General features: G+C 29.5%; 1 long non-coding RNA gene across 1 annotated transcript in view; it reads left to right on the top strand.

Moving 5' to 3' along the window:
- LOC136079822 (uncharacterized) overlaps nt 1-10,642 on the top strand; it is a 38,017-nt gene extending 27,375 nt beyond the window's left edge. The window contains exon 5 of the long non-coding RNA XR_010638248.1: nt 10,504-10,642. This is a non-coding gene — a long non-coding RNA (uncharacterized LOC136079822). The remainder of the gene's footprint in view (nt 1-10,503) is intronic.
- Nucleotides 10,643-19,480: the final 8,838 nt, after the last annotated feature.

The raw sequence follows: 19,480 nt of genomic DNA, 5'->3' as shown, positions 1-19,480 counted from the left end.
TGAAAAGGCAAATATCCTTTATTCCCTTCTCCTCTTCATATCATCATGTCAACCTGAATTGGTCTCTAAACATCCAAATCTTCAACGCATAAATAGCTTTCGCCATCCAGCAAGCACGGTGTAGACCGGCAGGAGCTCTAAATGAAATGCCCCTCAAAGGTACTCCTCCCAAAAAAACAATAAACAACTCCAAAAGTTCTTGGTAGTCGTCACGAGATTGAAAGATTTGTAGTTGATCTTTGCAAAAGACGATTCTTTTATCAGTGAAATCAGTAAGAGCATTTGAAGCTTTTTTATCAGACTGTGCTGTGTGATATTTTTTAGAATCAAATGAGACCCAACTTTTAAAGTTTGACCTGACATACCACTCTTTTAAAGAGTGGTATGACAGGTCCACTTGAAGGGCCGAGACACAGCAAAACTACTGCTTTCAAAATAATTTCCAGAATGTGGTGACGACATGCCAACCTCAATATATCTTTCCCAAACTTCTAATCTAGAAGAATGCAAGCCCCATTTCTCGGCCCAGTATTGGCTGCAGTAGTATCAAAGCACATGCACTTTACTTTATTGTTAATTCCCCATGCCACTGACACGTCATGCACTGCAGATGCCGCATTTTCACCTATTCCTGATGGTAGTTTTGGGACACTAAAAAGCTGCTGCACTCCTACTCCAGATACTAGCATTGGAAGTCGGTCAACAGTTTCTTTACTGGTGATGTCAGCGAGTAATTTTCCATCCCAATGAATACATAAAAGAACTTCTGGTTTGAATTCCTTCCTTAAACCTTCTGCTATCTTCTTGTGGTGTTTTATTCGTTCCTTTTGAATGGAAGCTGGATTAACATTGTATTCTGTTGGATCATGACCAAGAAGTTGTAATGCTGGTGTTAACACAAGTATCGCCCTACGATCACTCAATTTAGCCACATCTAAATTAGCCGCTAACTTCTCATTCAGTATATTTTTCCTGCCACGTCTTAGACTTTGGAGCCGGTGTACCTGAAGTTGATGGTTCAGGGTCATCTTCAGTACCAGGCGAGGCATCTTCTTGAGTTATGCTATCTTCTTTAGGTTTATCTTCACCTTCAGATGATGATGAAAGAACAACTGTTTTTTCTCGAGATTTTCTTGCCATCCTCTCGGTCCCTATTTTGGTTCATTTCTTTTTCTCTTTTTTCTTGATACTTCTTCTTGCTCTGCCAATTTCTTATCGACTGGACCCATTTTGCCTCTCCAAATTTTCTCTATTATTGATCAATTACTATTTTCACAAAAAATGTTTAAGTTGATATTGTTTCTATTATATTCTGTAATGAACCTGTATGATGGTTATAACATGACATCATGAAACCTAATGAAAATATTATTTAGAACTTTGAGATGTTATAAAAAGTTAAGAATAACCATTACTTCAAACCATGGCGCTCTTTGAGTAACTGGCCGTGACACGCAAAATTTAGAAAAAAATATGGGGGATATTGACTTCAATAAAATGAACGCGGAAGACTAAAAAAGCTTTTTTAGTCTTCCGCTTGTTTGATTCTTTTATATATTTACTTTATTTAGTCTGTTAAAATAATGGTGAAAAAATGTTGTGTTTATGGCTGTTCTACAAATTACTTATCACAGAAAAAAAAGTCAAACGAATCTAAAATATCAATTTATAGATTTCCAAAGACGGAGAAGAGAAAATAAGTTGGATGAAATACATTCCTAATGTATTTTAATAATAAATTTAAAGGTGTCAAGCAACACTTTAGTCTGTGAACTACACAAGCCCAAAAATTTAAAAAAAATTAAAGTAAAAGAAAAAGAAAGACAAAAAAATTAACCATCAATTTGGCCCAATGTTCATCTGAGTTAAATACCAACATCTATACCCTTTTTAAGATCAACTAAACGTGCATTATCCTCTAGCCGAAATTCTTTTGACGAAATTGATTTATTTTTAGCACAATATAAATAAATAAGATTTAATAAAAAAATTTTTCTGAAGAAATTAAAGCCTTCATTTCAGATAGTAAACTTTGTGTATAATCCACAGGCTTTTTTAATTACGCAACACCAAAATTTCTAATTAAATTTGATAGCCATTTAAAGTTTGAATCATATTTCAATGGTGTGAAAAGAAAAGTACATACTGTGTCTAATGTTGTAATGGTCTAAATTTGAAGAAATTTCGCGATATTTGAACCTTTTAACACCAAACAGTAAAGAAATACTTATGAATTAGCAAATTAATTTTGTGAACACAAATAAGTATAGTCTTAGTGTAATCATCAGAGCATTTGAGTATTTTGCCACTTCTTGTATACTTTATAAAAAATTGTGTGATGATTTTAAACTACCTTTTAAACTATTCGAATATTAACACACAATTCGAAAGTATCGAGATCTGATGATAATTTTTTTTTATAAGAAGTTTTTGATAATTTAAGTGATGATCAAAAAACTTGTATTATTTTCCACAATGAGGTGTATACTAAAGAAAAGTCATTGTATCATGGAGGTGCTCTTTTTGGAAAAGCATTATATAACCCAGATTCTCTTGCAAAAACTGTTTTAGGTGTTATGATATATTGTATGTTTGGTGGACCAAAATTTCTTGTGAAAATGTTACTTGTTAGCAAATTAAGTTCTCAATCTTTATATGATCGAATTCATTTGATTGTAGAAGCAGTTAAAGTGTCTAAGAGCGAAGCAAAGTGAATTATATGCGATGGAAATCGAACTAATCAAGTTTTTTTTTTTTTAATTTTTACACATTTCCTGAAAAACCTTAATTAACCACCAATGGAACTTTTTTGTTGTTTGACTCCACTTAATTAAAAACATCCAAAACAATTGGCTCACAGAAAAAAAAGGACAACTAATTTTTAATGAAAATGGTGTTGAGAAAACAGTTTGTTGGAATCATTTAATAAAACTTTTTGCAAGAGCATTACTCTTTAGATATGGAAGTCATCATGGTTATATACTGTCCAATATTTTTATCAAAAACTAATGCAAACTTGCTACACCAAAATGAAACAAAGAACCATCTTTTAACTTTTATTTTTTACCTGATATAAAACTTGTTTTTATTTGACTGTTTGGTAACAGAAACAATAAAATGAAGTTTATTATTAAAAACTTAAAAAGATTTATTAAATTGTATAAATTTTTATATCGTTTAATGCTTTTTATAACGGTTGTGTTTTAAAACAAATATTATTCATCATATTGATTTTTGAAATATCGGCCTTTACATTTTTTCCTAAGTTTTGCGTGTCACGGTCTATTAATTAAAGTGCCGTGCTTCAAACTAAATAAATTAAGTTTTGTTCGAGTTTATTTTCTATTAGCGAAAACTTCATTTTGAAATGCGGAAATCAGATTTTCTGTTATGTTATAAAATCTTTTTTACTACAAAAAAAGTTTCAAAATCTTTTTAAGGTGGTTCACCACTAAAAAAAACTAAATTTTTACCAAAAGTTGGTTTTTGAGATTACTTTTGTTTTATGGTAATTCAACATAGCTGTAAACGTTTCTGGAATCTGTTTTGGTATATCCTGAGTATTTTTAGATATATTTCACTTTATTTAGACCTTACCAGACAACTTTCCATAGCAACGGCCCCTAACAACACAAACTTATGTTTATAATTGCCCTCTCTCTTTGCCTTGACTTAAGTTTTTTTATCAAATTTAGTTAGTTACGCATTAGTTTAGAAGGCCAGCACGGTTTGACAAAAGTTTAGAATATAACTGTAGGGAAGTTGTTATTTTTGTATGATTCATTAGATACTATCTTCTAATAATTTATTGTTGTAATTAAAAAGCTTTTTTATTATTTAGTATAACTTATCAGTTTTATATTATATACTTTAAAATATTAGAATATTATATATAATGGGAAGCAACAAAAAAATAAGTTTAAAAAGAAAAAGAGCATTTCATGGCAACCAGTGGACCAAAACACCTACCCTAAAAGAAGACGAAAATGTTGAGCGTGTTTCAGTTAGTGTCAGCAAGAAAGAAAACTCTTCAGGTCACAGCATTTACATACCTAAAGTTAATTTGCCAGTATGGATATATCATATCATTAAGAAAGAGTTTAAAGAATTGAGTGATGACAACCTTTTGAAAAAATGCACTTATGGTCAAACAAAGAATTCTAATGAAGGCCTTAATAGTATTATATGGTCTAGATGCCCAAAAGCATTTTTATTCACAAAGCTTTATTTGAGTTGGGAGTGAACTCAGCTGTATTTTATTTTAATAAGGAAACTGCTGGTTTTCAGAGAGTAGTGAGTCACCTCAACCTTAAAAATGGTGTAAAATCCACAGTGTCCTCATTTTGTAGGGATCAAAAACGCGTTACCAGTATGAATAAAAAAGACTCTTTTAAAAAAAAAAGTAGAAGAATACATTTAAAAGTCATTAATAAGGGTTGGCAAGTGGAAGAACAACAACTGGAAACTTTTGAACAATACTTATCTGGAAGTTTTTGATATTTTTTTTAGTTATGAAATGTTTATTGTTGTTTTTCTGAATTCACTTTATTGTGCAATTTTTAATTTTTGAAATGTCATCACTTTTGAATGACTTAAGTTTTTTGCTTCAAATTTTTAGGACATGTTCTACATATTATGAAGGAGGGCCTGAGCCAAAATATGTGCTAAAAATAAAGTAGTTAATGAATTATTTACATTTTACTATTTTATTTCATTAGCCAACTCTCCAAAATTTGATGCTTTTTCCTATTATGAAAGTATTTTATAATATAAGTAATATAAGTATACTGACAAAAATATTTGCTTCTCCAAATAACTTTGATTTTGCTATACCATGATCTTTTATGTGAAAATACGGTTTTTAAGGTAATTTATTACATTAAAACTAGATGAATTAAATATTTGAACTGCTGCACCTTGTTTTTCTATTCAAAAAAGAAGGTCCGTTTCTTGTCCGTTTCACTTCCCGTTTTCTTTCAGAAGTTTCATTTTATTTTGTAAATAAATATTAAATGAGAATATCTCAGCCCGACCTGATCCGGAACTGATTATTTCTTTCTGTTTGGAAGCAACCCATTTTGAATAGAAAATTAATTTGATGATGTAAAAATGTAGGACAATTTTTAACATAAATTGCTAATATTTATATCCTTCAACTACTAAGTACTACTATTGACGGAAACGATTCAAATATTTTAGATAAAGTGTAAAGCTAAGTTTAATACCTAGGTTATCAGCAACCGGTTCGTTTTTTGAAGAAATCCACAAATGGGAGAAAATACATAATATGTTTACTATTGTACGAATACCAATACGAGTATTTTAATACGTTGAGATTTGTTCAAAACCACATATCAGTATAGGTGTTTTCGATAAATGGCACTAATTTAAAACTTAAACTGAGATATAAGTTTTTGGGATTAGTTCTGAGAGCGGTAATTTTAATCGCAATTCTCCTATAGGCTTTTAAGTAATTCTTTTTTAGTCGTTTTCATACTGTTTAAAAAAAAAAACTGCTTCACATATTACAAAAAAATGTTTTGAACATGCACAGCTTTTAATATCACATCTAGATTTTATATAGCTGTTTGTGCCTTTGAGTAGTCTCAAGCGTTATAACCTCTGGGTTCTGAGCCAGAACTTTAACTTCTGCGCCACGGCTGCGTTATAACTTAATTATTTTGAATAGAGGCTTCACCCTAATAACCAACAGCTAAATTTTTTGTTTGATAATTGCATTACTTTAAAATTGCTTCCGCTGAGCCTATTGCATTTTGGAATATTGGAAATAATATAATTCGGAAGACAGGCATCATTAATATCTTATAATAGTTGATAAGGTATACGTTATAGCAACTGATCTATTTCATTATGATAAAATTTTTGGTCGTACTCTGGATGATCCAGAAGTCAAAAGAAATCTTGCCAGAACACTCCTTATTGTCACAGTAACATTTATTTGTATTTGTTTTATCATTTTACTGATATTTAATTTGAATTCTGATTTCCATTATTCCAAAATGCTGCAGGCTCGGCGAAAGCAACTTTGAAATAATGCGGCTAGCAAGCAAAAGATTTAGCTGTTGACTATTGGGGTGAAACCTCTTATCAAAATATTAAACTTGTCTGAAAACATCATGTAACAAAACTGATACCTACGTAACTCTGCAAATCTTATTAGTTATTATTTATTTGAATTTCATGCAATATTTTGCTATAAAATTTTCTTATACCCAAAGATATTTTTGGCCTAGCATAGGAACAGCCACAAATGGATGGTTCAGCGCCAAACCAGCCTATACAACGAATATGTTGAAATGAGATAATATGACGCAAAGTTATAAAACTCTTGTTAAAAACTGTCTTCAACAAAAGCCACAAAACCGAAAGAATTAAAAGTATTTTGGTGTTTGCAAAGAAACACTGCATAAATCAATTTTTTATATAAACTAATTTTTTTCAACTTTGTTGTATAGGCTGGTTTGGCGCTTAACCATCCAAATAGTCATTAGAATAATCAAAAGTAGCTTACGTTATTAACCAACATTTTTGAGTACTCAAGCGCTGAGTTAGCGATGACTAGATTTGAGCTCGTATTACAACTGTTAAGGTTTTAACATTTTGTTTGACCAACTGAGCTATCAAGACACTTATTAGAATATGAATCTTAACGTAATGTAATTAGAATCGTAATGCAATTAGAATATAAACGTAATGCAATTGGAATAAAACGTATTTATTAGAAACGTAATTATTATTAGAATAAAACGTAATGCAATTAGAATCTTTCGTAATGCAATTAGAAACTTTCGCAATTAACAAAACAAAAAAGATCAAGTTTTTCCTCGCAGCCTTAATTTAAAAAAATTAAAATGGCCAATTGAGTTAAATGAAAATCGCCGCGTAAATGAGCTTAAGCTATATTAATCTTTTAATTGTTTTTTTTTTAAATATTTTGCGTTGCGTAATTAATGGACGATTCTTTACTAGAACTTCTTAGAATGAAACTATTCAAAAAATCATATTTAATAAAATCATTCGACTCAAAAATCTTGATTCTAACATTTCACATACAATACTGATTGAGAAAAGAACACTTGAAATTAATATGAAACTACTTAACCTTTCACAAGCTTCACAACAACGAAGTTATTGAGAAACTCATGAAACAAAGAAAGTTTCACAACAACGATAAATTATTTCATAAGAATGTGATGTTTATAAAAGTTTTATTTTTTTAAAGATTGCAATAATGCCATCACTCACAACAAACTAAATACCAGGAATCTTTAGAAGAAAATTTAACGTGAATATCAAGGAACAAACGCTGCATAAATAAAACCCAAACTCCACCTGTCACTATCACGATTCAAAATATTTATTTAATATTTCGACACTATTTTATATATATATATATATATATATATATATATATATATATATATATATATATATATATATATATATATATATATATATATATATATATATATATATATATATATATATATAAACATAATAAGCCATCAATTAAGGATAATAAATTCTTATTACTCGCCTGTAGCAACAATAACATATTTAAATGTTCACGTCAATTATACAAATTTTAATTTTAAAACTGCATTGACAGAATACAGTGATTGACATTGACAGTGATACCATTTTTTACAATAGCATATCAAAAAAAATTTCAAGTTTTTCTTCCATGTTTATTATTTGTTTAGTTCTTTTTTTCTTGGACAAGCTAATAATAAGTTGTATGTGGGTTCAACCTGCCCCAATCCTTGGGCCAACCTACCCTGATAAGGGGGTAGGTTCTTCAAACCTATGAACTGGGCCCGGAGAAACAACTCCAAATCATTATACTTCAGTATAATGGCCCAGTTCATAGGTTTGAAGACATTATGAATAAGTACAAGTATGTTGCTATACTGGAAGACATAATGTTACCATATGCGAAATTGGACATGCTTTGAGATTTATTTTTCGGCAAGACAATGATCCCAAGCACACCTCGAAGCTTGTAAAGAACTGGTTTGCAACCAAAAAAATCAATGTATTAAAATGACCAGCCCAGTTTCCAGACCTCGACCCCATAGAAAATCTATGGGAAATAGTTGAAAAGAAAATATGATCCAAAGCATTTTCAAATACGGCAGAGTTGTTTGAAGTTAAGAATATGTGGAAATCAATAGACGTCACTGTAATTTACAATCTCATACCATCTTTGCCGAAAAGATGCAAGGCGGTTATTGACAATAAAGGGCATTCGATAAAATATTAGTTCTTTTAATGTTTCCTTTTGTTTGGGTAAGAGAATTTAAAAATATATATTTAGTTGCTTCCTTTTTGTCGCTCTACAAAATGAATATATCTTTTAGTTTTATATTATTTTTATTTATACGTTTAAAATTATATTCATTATATAAAAATCAATTGAAAAAGACATTTGTTTATTAATTTTTAATCCTGGTTTAACAATTTGTTTAAAGAGTTGATTTGAAAAATACAATTCAATTGTTTCTCTTTTTGTTCAATACTGAATATTTTTTAATTATTTTAAATATATCATATAATGTTTCAAATTAATCAAAATAAATCTTTCTAATGAAAAACGGTATTTTAAAAAATGTAAAATAAATGTATTAGTTGTCATAGTTAATTTAAATGACAAAAATATTTAATTCATCCTTTAAAAAAATTTACTTAATATTTTAAGAAACTCCGAGAGAAAAAAAGGGAAGTATACAGAAAGTTGCCAAAGATAAAAAGCATAATGATACAGAAAGAAAGGTTAAAGAAAGGGGGAAAAAAAACTAAGTGGAGAAAATAAACTTCAAATAAAATTAATGAAACTCATTGCTACAGGCAGCCATATAGTTCACGTTCTTCTCTATTAAGAGCTGAAAATAAAGTAAAAACAATGTTACCTAATAGCCTCTTAAAAAGCAGTTATTCTAAAATTAGCTGTTGAACTAAATTGCAAAACTGTAGAAAGTTCGATTGAGTATAGAGGAGCAACTTTTTTAAATGAAGAAATCAAGCAAAAAGTCTTTAAATTTTATGAAAATGATGGTATTAGCCGTATGTCTCCTGGAATAAAAAATAGAGTTGCTATCAGAAATAATGGCAATAAAGAGCATATTTAAAAAAGACACATGTACATGAGCCTAAAGGAGATTCATGCCTTGTTTATAACAGAAAATGAAATTATCAAGATTAGTAGAAGTAAATTTGCAAGTTCAAGGTCATTACATGTTCTCCTTAGTTGACAAACACCAGCTAGTTTATGCACGTGCATCATCATCAAAATGTTATTCTTTCAATGAAAAAGCTTTCTGTTTGCAGTGCAAATATACCTGTTAATTCTAACAAGTTTGCAGACTCTTGCATTCAATGCCCAGATGACCCAGCATGTTGGTTTAATGATTGTCAGCATGAAGAGTGTGGTTTAAAAAAAAAGTATCAATTGCATTGTGGTAGTGATACTTCAGAAAAAATTGTTGAGTGGAAGCAGTGGCAAAATGATAATGGAAGGATGATGCAATTAGTTCAAAGCACTTCAGTAGTGCACTTGCACGATCATCTGTGCTTATTGATTCCTAGCTTTTTAACTCACAGCACAAAAGTTTAGAATCTGGCAAAAACAGTACAAAAGAGGTAAGCGGAATAGCAGTGATACAAATGGATTACGCAGAAAATTACAAATGTTTTTCTCAAGATGAGGTTAAAAATGCACACTGGAATCAATAGCAGGTAACTATCTTTACTTCTGTGACTTGGTTTCAAAATACAAAAAACTGTCATGCAATTGTTAGTGATTGTACAACTCATGATAAAGAAACATTTATTAATATATTTTGATAAATTAATTCAAAGCCTACCGAAGGATGTTTTTGAGTTAAGAGTTTGGACAGATGGTCTATCAAGCCAATTTAAGAACAGGTTATTATTGCAGGTACTTAAAAGCTCCAAAAAATATATGGGATTGGCATCAAATAGAACTATAGTGCAACTAGTCATGGAGAGACACTTATAGATGGCTTAGGAGCAATTGTTAAAAGAATTGCTTCCAATCAGGTTTTAACCAGAAAGGTTATTATTAAAAACGCTGAAGATTTTTATCGCGTAGTTTCAAATACTAACCCAAATTTTCAAATTTCTTTAATTTTATCTGACCATATTTATCAAAGAAGCAGTGAACTAAATCTACAAGAGATATTTCAGAAATCAAATTATGTAAAAGGGATTTCCACTTTTCATTACTTTTCCTTTTTTGATGATTGCCTACAAACAAAACGATATTCCTATGAGTCAGAAACAACAACTCCAAAAATCAAAGTTGCAAAAAAAAAAAAAAATTAATAGGAATGCAGGTTTTTATGTATTTTATTAATTAGTTTTTAGAATTTTTATAAAATGCATAAAATTAGGATACACATAAAATAGACAATAAAATAGGCTTTAGACTTTCATTTTACTTATTTTTAATCATTTTTTTAGAAATCTACAGCTAATCCCAAAATTGGAGGGAGAAACTATATGCTACGAAAAAAATAATAGATGATAAATTATCTTTCTTGATGCTTATAATGAATATTAAACACACAAAGTTTTTTCATAAATATATGTTACATGTCTAGACATATGTAATATGTTTATAGATAACAATATATATAATATACAGATGTAATATTTAGAAATATATCTATAGACATATATGTCTGTGTAATGTAACATGTAATATGTTTATAGATAACAATATATAATATACAGATGTAATATACATATATAGTATTTAGAAATATGTCTATAGACATATATGTCTGTGTAATGTAACATATGTAATATGTTTATAGATAACAATATATAATATACAGATGTAATATACATATATAATATTTAGAAATATGTCAATAGACATATATGTCTGTGTAATGTATTGCTGATGTATAGAAATTATTTGATAGTTCTTAAACTTTTTATATTAAAAAATCTGTTTGTTTTGGTTATTAATAAGTAACGTTTACTTCTGTCCCCGTAAGTAACCCTAACTAATTTGATCTTTAATGCTTTTATAAATTGATAAAAATTTCTTTTAAATGAATATTATATAGAATGAAAACTACTAGATTTATTTTGAGAAGCTTGTTTACATAGATTACAGAGCCGGAACCAGCTTTTTTTGGTCTTTGAGATAGCTAACTTCAAGGCATGGAGCAAACTCCAAACATTTTTATGTTTATACTTATGTCAAATAAGGATGCTTTGCAAAAAATTGCGATGATTGGAGGCTGGGAACAAAAAGCATCCCCCCCCCTACCCCAAACGTGAGAGCAACAAGTTGATGAAATATTTTTGTACTGTTTTTAACTAAACTAATATTCATCAATAAATTTTAAATTTTATAGTAAAATATTTTAGCTTTCAAAAATTATGACCATATATAGTTTAAACCCCCCTCAATTTGAGGGGTTATATTTTTTTAATTTAATTTAAAAACTTTATTTTTTGTTGATGGTTACAATAGTTTTAACAAGAATAAACTAATTAAAATCAACACATTTAACAATTATAGACAATACACACTCACATGAAAATCGTTAAAAATAACATTAAAAATATTCAAATTCAAATTACAACCGTTTCATTACAGAAAAATGAGTAAATATTGTATTATAATGTCAGGATAAATAAAAATAGTAATTAAAAACGATAGATTTTACAATAACAATTTTTTGGATATCAATTAATTATTTTAATAAGTTTTTTGAACACCTCAGAACTTTTAGAGGACATGGTCTTGTTATCTAGAGTGTTCCATAACGAGATGGCTCTAAATATAGTACAACGAAGTTTAAAAGGAAGGTTTTTTGTATTGAATAAATCCTTCATAAATTGTGGATTTAGACAATTAATTGATTTAAAAACTTCTATCATAAGAAAGCGCAAATTTCTTTAGTGGATCTTCGGACTATTATCAAAACTTAACAATTCATCAAGAGATAAGTCAAACCTTTTATGGACAATACAAAGAGCTTTTTTATGAATTTTATTTATAAGGTTGGCAATGGTATTAGTTGCTTCTTTTTGCAATCGAAAAATAACCTTTTCTAAGTTGTCATAGTATTTAGAACAAAACATCCATATAAGGGGACAATAAGAAAAATTTGATATTATGAAGGCGTTAAACAATGTAGCTTTATTACGGGATGAAAAACTTCTTATGCGTGAAAGAGCAAAACATTTACCATTAGCTTTACTGCATAAGTATTTAATGTGTTCTCCAAAATTTAGATACTTATCAATTGTAACACCAAGTAGTTTCACCCTATCTGAAGCAAAAACAGTTATATTACCTATTTTTAGGTATTGATTTTTTGTGTTTTTTAAACCAACTAAAAGTAATTGGAATTTATCAGGGTTAGCAACCATCGAGTTAAACTTAAACCAGGCAATGGTATTAGTTGCTTCTTTTTGCAATCGAAAAATAACCTTTTCTAAGCTGTAATCACAGGCATACAGCGTATTATCATCTGCAAAGTTGCACAATTCAGTATCTTTAATAAAGAAGAATAAATCATTTATAAAGATATTAAAGAGGATGGGGCCAAGAATGGAACCTTGAGGCACTCCCGACAAAATATCAACCCAATTAGAAACAGAATGTCCTATCCTTACCCTTTGTTTACGACCGCCAATATACGATATATAAAATTTAAGACTTTCTTTGGAAAAACCATACGCCTCTAATTTAGCAATAAGTAAGTCATGCGGAATAAAATCATACGCTTTAGATAGATCCATTAATAATGTTCCAACAATACCTCCATTGTTAATGCATTCATGCCACTTATTAAGTAAAAAAATAAGTGTATGCTGAGTACTATAAACTCTACGAAAACCACACAAAAGTTTGTCAAATTTTGGCTCCATAAATAACAAAATCTGCTCATAAATGATCATTTCAAAAACTTTGGAGAGAGCGGGTAGGATACTTATAGGGCGATAGTTAGCCTTATCTGTTGGGTCATTTTTTTTAAGACACGGTAAAACATTCGCCATTTTTAGAAATAACAGGAATGTTCCATCTAAGATGCTATTATTGATACAATCTGTAAGACTATCCCTAAAGTATATTAAGTAAGATTTTAACATAAAAGTTGATATTTCACCACTTGTTTTTTTTTTTTTTCATTCATAGACCCTATAATTTTTGTAATATCATCAGGTGTAATACAATGAAACTTGAAATTATGCGCATTAATTTTGAATTTATTTTTAATGTTTCTTATACTAGGATGGTCAACATACTTTTTTATAGCTGACTCAACTAGGTCTGAAATGCAAGGAGAAAAAGACCATTTAATATGGTTGGCCATACTTGATGGCAATGCAACATTTATGAAATATTTATTAAAAATATTAGTCAACAAAGAACTGTCTGAGATAATGTTGCCATTTTCAGTCAAAGTGATACCCTCGTTAGAATTTGTAGATTTGTCCGAAAAGAAAGGCTTCCAGAGTTTAGTTCTGGAGTCTAGTTAGCTTCCAGAGAGATGTATTTAAAGTCGAAAGTGTATTGATTTGCTCAAAGTACTTCTTCTTATTTTTTCGGTTAAGCTTAACCACCAAATTCCTTTATTTTTTGTACATTAGAGCTGAAAAATCTGATTTTTTTTTTTTTTTTTTTTTTTTTTTAATTTTTTAATTCCGCGGTGCTCTGTGACAAGTCCTAACGGTCTTGTCACAGAGCACCGCGGAAGTGCATTTAACCAGGAAGTTCACGCCTCCTTCCTTACCGTGACGCGAAAATTTGTCCAGAGTTCGTTTCGAACCTGGATCTCCTGCTTATAAAGCAAGCGCTCTAACCACTGCGCCACGGCCGTACTTTTTAGTTGATTTAAAAATTTTTAGTTGATTTATCAACTAAAAATTTTTTATATAATGAAGAGCGGAGCATAATTGCTTTTCGTAAGTCTTTAGTTATAAAAGGTTTATTGTTACCTCTTAGGATTTTTGATTGAAGAGGGGCATGAATATTAAGCAAATTGCAAAATATCTCATTAAAAGTACTAATATCATAACAAGATTTTAAGTTGAAACGGAGTATTTTTGCAAAAATCTCACTTGAGAAATTTTTGAACGATCTATAAATAAGTTTTTTAGGTGGTAACTTACAAAAAGTGGATCTTAGCATAGTGTATATTAAATGATGATGATCACTCACACCCGTACCAAAGGTATTTGAATGTTGGAAGCTCAGCTTTCTGTTAGTAAGGATAAGGTCTATACAGGAAGGGTTATTGACCGATTTAAAACAAGTCGGTTGTTTAATTAAATTAATACATTGATAAAGTTGAAGGAATTCCTTCATTTTTTTTTTCTGAAGATTGTATATTAAAGTCTCCTATTAGAATAAAATCAAGATATGATTGCAAATAAAAGTCAAGCACTCCTACTGTAGCGTCGTTCCTACTGGCCATTTATATTCACCTGTTTGGTTATTACGAGGTTTACTTTTTTTATTTGATTTTTTGTATTTTTTACATTTCCAACCGCTTTTGTACTAAGGGAACTTGAAGTCGAAACAACACCATTTGATGAAAGATTTTTATATTTTAAAAAGTCTGACTGATAATTTTTTCTGACTGAGACGAGTTGATTTGTTGCATTTTCAAAATTATTTATTGAATTACGCATTGTTTTATTATTGTTTGAGTTTGAGGATACAGCTAGTTCAGGAATATTATATTTTTTTAAATTTAAATATTTAATGTTTAATTGACGGCGAACATCTGCTAAGTCATTATTTAAACGGTCTTTAATCTCTTTACTTTTACTATCAATAATTTTTATACTACATTCTTGTTGCCGGAAGGCATTAATGGTTTCAGCTTTTGGTGAATTAATTGAGTTTTGGTTTAATGGGCTATTAAAATCAAAATCGTTTAAAAAGTTTAGGTTTTGAGTTGATTTTAAATCAGTCATTTGATTTGACTTCTAGCTTATCGATTAAAACGGCAATAATTTTCCTGAACTCCGATAACTCCTCTTTTAGAAATAAATTTTCATCTTTTAAAATTAAAAGACTAATTTCACTGCTTTTTAAGTTTTTTAATTCGTAATTCAAAATTTTAATTTCAGATTCTAAGGTTTTAACTTTTTTGTGATTAATTATACAAAGATCAGGTTTTAATTTTGTTTCAGGAACTATAAGTACTTTATACGACTCCTTACCATTTTTTATTGAGCAATTTAAAAGGTTTTTTGATACAAGTAAATTAAGAAACTCACTTACATGTAATTTTTCAAGCCGATTTTCAAAATGTTTCAATATTTCTTCGTAAATACTTTTCGTATCTGCTCTTTTTTTTCTTTTATGGATAATGTTTATGGCATTCATAAAGATTTTTGAGTGTTCCATTGTCAAGTTTACTTGTGGTTCGGCGAAATCTAGTAAAAAGCTTTCAAAATCATTTAGGTAACTAATAGTCTCTGTTTGATTTGCATTATTGTTGTTCTTAGTTTTACTTTCTTGTAATAATAGATCCTCCGTAAATTTAGCTGCCATCTTTTTTTCTATTATAAATTTTATATGGTCATTATTTTTGAACGCTGAAAGATAATACTATGAAACTTAAAATTTATCGATGAATATAAGTCTAGTTGAGAACAGTACAAAAAATATTTCATCAACTTGTTGCTCTCACGTTTGGGGCAGGGGAGCACAAATTTTGGGGCTTTTTTGTTCCCAGCCTCCAATCATCGCAATTTTTTGCAAAGAATCCTTATTTGACATAAGTATAAACATATAAATATTTGGAGTTTGCTTCATGTCTGGAAGTTAGCTATCTCAAAGACCAAAAAAGCTGGTTTCGGCTCTGGATTAAATAATTTGCTTGAAGTATTCAAATAAAATTAACAGGTTCAACGTAATGTTTTTTTGAGTCCCGTAAGTATATAATTAAATATTATTCCAAAACAATTCATTTTTGAACGAATTTAAAATATACATTGGAACAATTAACTGATTTCGGGATGATACGTACCTATATGAACATCTAATTTTTTAAGATAAAAAGTATATAACTAAAAGGTTAGCATTAAGAAAATTAAAATGTCCCATAAGTAACGGTGGAATTGCCCTTAACAGTTTTTTAAAGTTTCTTAATCTTAATGTTTCCGTACAAATCAAACACACTTCAACTTACACAACCTTCACACTCATCCAATACACTTCAACTTACACACCCTTGTAAAAGGGTTATTGTCCTTAACATAAGAATAGTTTTTACAATCTCCATCATCATAATAAATTTTAACTAAAACAGGAGCAAGTTGAATCATTTAGCTAATTTCTGGTGCATTTATTTCAATGAATTTTTTTTTATTGTTAATTTTTTAAGTTTCTTAATAAACACATAAACTTCAATTGAACGTCGAAATAACGTCTAGCCAAAACGTTTGTGCAGCCTATTACGCTGTGGTTAGAGTGCTTGCTTTATAAGCAGGAGATCCAGGTTTGAAACGAGCTCTGGACATATTTTCGCGTCACGGTAAGGAAGGAGGCGTGAACTTTCTGGTTAAATGCACTTTCGCGGTCCTCTGTGACAAGACCGTTAGGATTTCTTAAGGCACCTTAAAAAAAAAAACGTTTAGAAATTTGGTAAATATCCATTCAAAATAAAACATATATAAAACTTTTTAACTTGGTCGTATTAATTTTTTTGGGACAATGTAGAATTTTTGGAGCTAGATGTGTCGTGCAACTCCTAATAACAATGTGGGCCCATGTAGTGCGTTATAATGTATAACTTTTGTCTTACCCTTGTTTTTTATTCTATTTTTCCAACACTAAATTATTAGTACTAATACTTCAGTTATTTTTATTGTATCTGCAGTAAGACACAAATCATCTGCATAGAATGGCAATAATGAAACTCTTTAGAGAGATAATATTAAAAAGCAAACGATTGAGCATTGGATCCTGGCGCACTCTAACTTTCATCTTAAAACCATCACTCTCTCCAACTTTTGTCTTGACCACTGCTGTGAAATTTTCATACATAGCCATGATAACAATCTTAGCCATGCTTTAACACTAAATACCACAATAAAAAAACCTACCACGCCGCCTCCGCTTATAGTCCTTACTTATTTTTCAGTAATTCTTTCTAAATTTTAAATGTATCAGGTAATGATGATTTAAGACTTAAATCTTCATTGATAAGGCAGTTTTATACCTCAATATAAACCATATTCTATTGCGTTTCCACCTCTTTTATAAATCTTTACCATCTAACTTTTTAAGAATCAATTGATACTGCGGTTTCTTAAAGTTACTTACTATTTAAAGTTACTTATTTAATGATTGTGGCTAGATAACTCCGTCAGTTAAAGCGTCAAACATAATGTTAAAACCTGGACTTACGAGCGATAAAAACGTACGCAAAAATTTGCTCATAACGGAAACTACTTTAAATTAGTTTTATGGTTATTTGTGGCTATTCCTATGCTAAGCCAATAATTTCTTCGGATATAAATGTATTGTACCGTAAAATATAGCATGAAATCTAAATAAAATAGTAAAAATAAATGAATTTAAAAAAATAATAAAAATTTATTTTACATATACATTATATAGCGCTTTTGCTCCAATAATGTAGGTAAAAGTATTTGTAAACCACTAGCTGTAATTTATATACTATCCTATAATTTATTTATCACACTATTTCATTAACCTATACCTTCATGAAAAAGGAAAAAAGCTACTTTTTAAATTTGTGGCTGAAGTATATTATACGCTTAACGCCCGTAATTTAATGTCATAGACTTTCTCCGTTTAATAAGTACGAACAAAATTGTATAAAGAGTTATATGTAAAATTGTGTTAAAATACAGTATTCTATAGAAAAGGGAATTTTTTCGTAACATAACAACGGAAAAAGTCTAATAAAAACTACGGACTTTTTTTACAGTGTGTAAAACGTTTTGATTGATATTAAAGTTTATTCTCGTTAAGCTAATTGTGATACGGAGGACACATACCAAGATACACAGAGGACAAATTTAACTTTGTAAAAAATATCATTACTCACCTACACTATACGAGAGAGACGCTAAACGTTTATATATATAGACCTTACTATAAGAGAGAGATTTAGTGAAGAAAATAATAGATAAATTGATGTAAAAAGTCAAGTTAGAAAAATAGTGTAGCCCAAAAAGCAGAATGTCTAGTCAATTAAGAAACACATTATCTAAGATAACTTTCTTCTCTATTTAGACTGCAAAGTTTCAGCCTGTGTTTTCTTCAAACGTTTGCAGTAGAAATTGCATTTTAATTAATAAAGAGCAGCTGTGTTTTTGAATGATATGAATTAAAAGTATTACAAGGTTCTTGTGGTGCATTGTTTGTTTACAAAAAATACGTTTTCAATGTTTTCCACTAATATATAAACAATTACATATACCAATAGAAGAATATGTATAAAAGTTCTGTAAATAATCAAACAATACATGTTGAGTTTTCTTTTGAAAAAAGTGTGATTGTGCTTCATCCCCCTCCCACTCCCTCTTTGAAAACCCGTTTTTTTAACTTTAATAAAAGTATTTTAAGTTATTTTAAATATCAAATTTAAATGTTATTAAACCATTCAAACAAAATCGTTAAAAAACATTTTAACTTTTTACATGTAATATAACTTTATGTAAAGTTTTGCTCGCGATTCAATCCTTGTAATGTGTACATTTATGAAACGTTGATTAAGCGTTTACAATAATGAATAACATTGTTCAATTTTGTTTAAATCGTTTAAAAGAAACGATTCAGAGCCAAAGACTTTAGGGAGGGGGAGGGGCACGAACCCCTTACTTTTTTTCTACAGGACCTATTGTTTTTTGTTTTTTTAAACGACTTTGAAACCCGTGTCGTCGGCCCTTGTTTAAAATTTAATTTAAAATGTTTGAAATGTTAGCTTCAATCGTTTTAATGCATACATCTATATTCTCGTGAACTTTATCCCAGCAAGCATAATCAACGTTTAAACAACGTTGAAATTTATGGTTGATTTTTGGTTAAAATGGAAACGTAAATTAACGTTAAAACCAAACGTTAGATCAACGTTGAAAACAAACCAAAAATCAACGTTAGATTAACATTGACTTAGCGTTGATTCAACCGACTTATATACGAGTTTATAAACCTAAAAAATACAGCTTTTTGCGCCGTGACTCTTTTAATCCGAAAAGGCATTTATTTTTTAAAATATTCGTTTAGTCGAACTGTTTTTCTTGGTCTCCTGAAGGGTCTAGATATCTGCAATTAACTGTATTTATATATACATATATGTATATATACATACATATGCATATATATATATTTACTTATTCACCTCTCCAAGGCCGAGAGGGCCACTACAGTCAAGGAGGCTAATTTTTGTAGTTACAACCTTCTCTCAACTTTATAACTCCGAAA

This window comes from Hydra vulgaris, chromosome 04 (genome assembly GCF_038396675.1).
Source record: "Hydra vulgaris chromosome 04, alternate assembly HydraT2T_AEP".
NCBI classification, from domain to species: domain Eukaryota; kingdom Metazoa; phylum Cnidaria; class Hydrozoa; order Anthoathecata; family Hydridae; genus Hydra; species Hydra vulgaris.
This window is presented reverse-complemented; position numbering and strand designations above follow the sequence as displayed.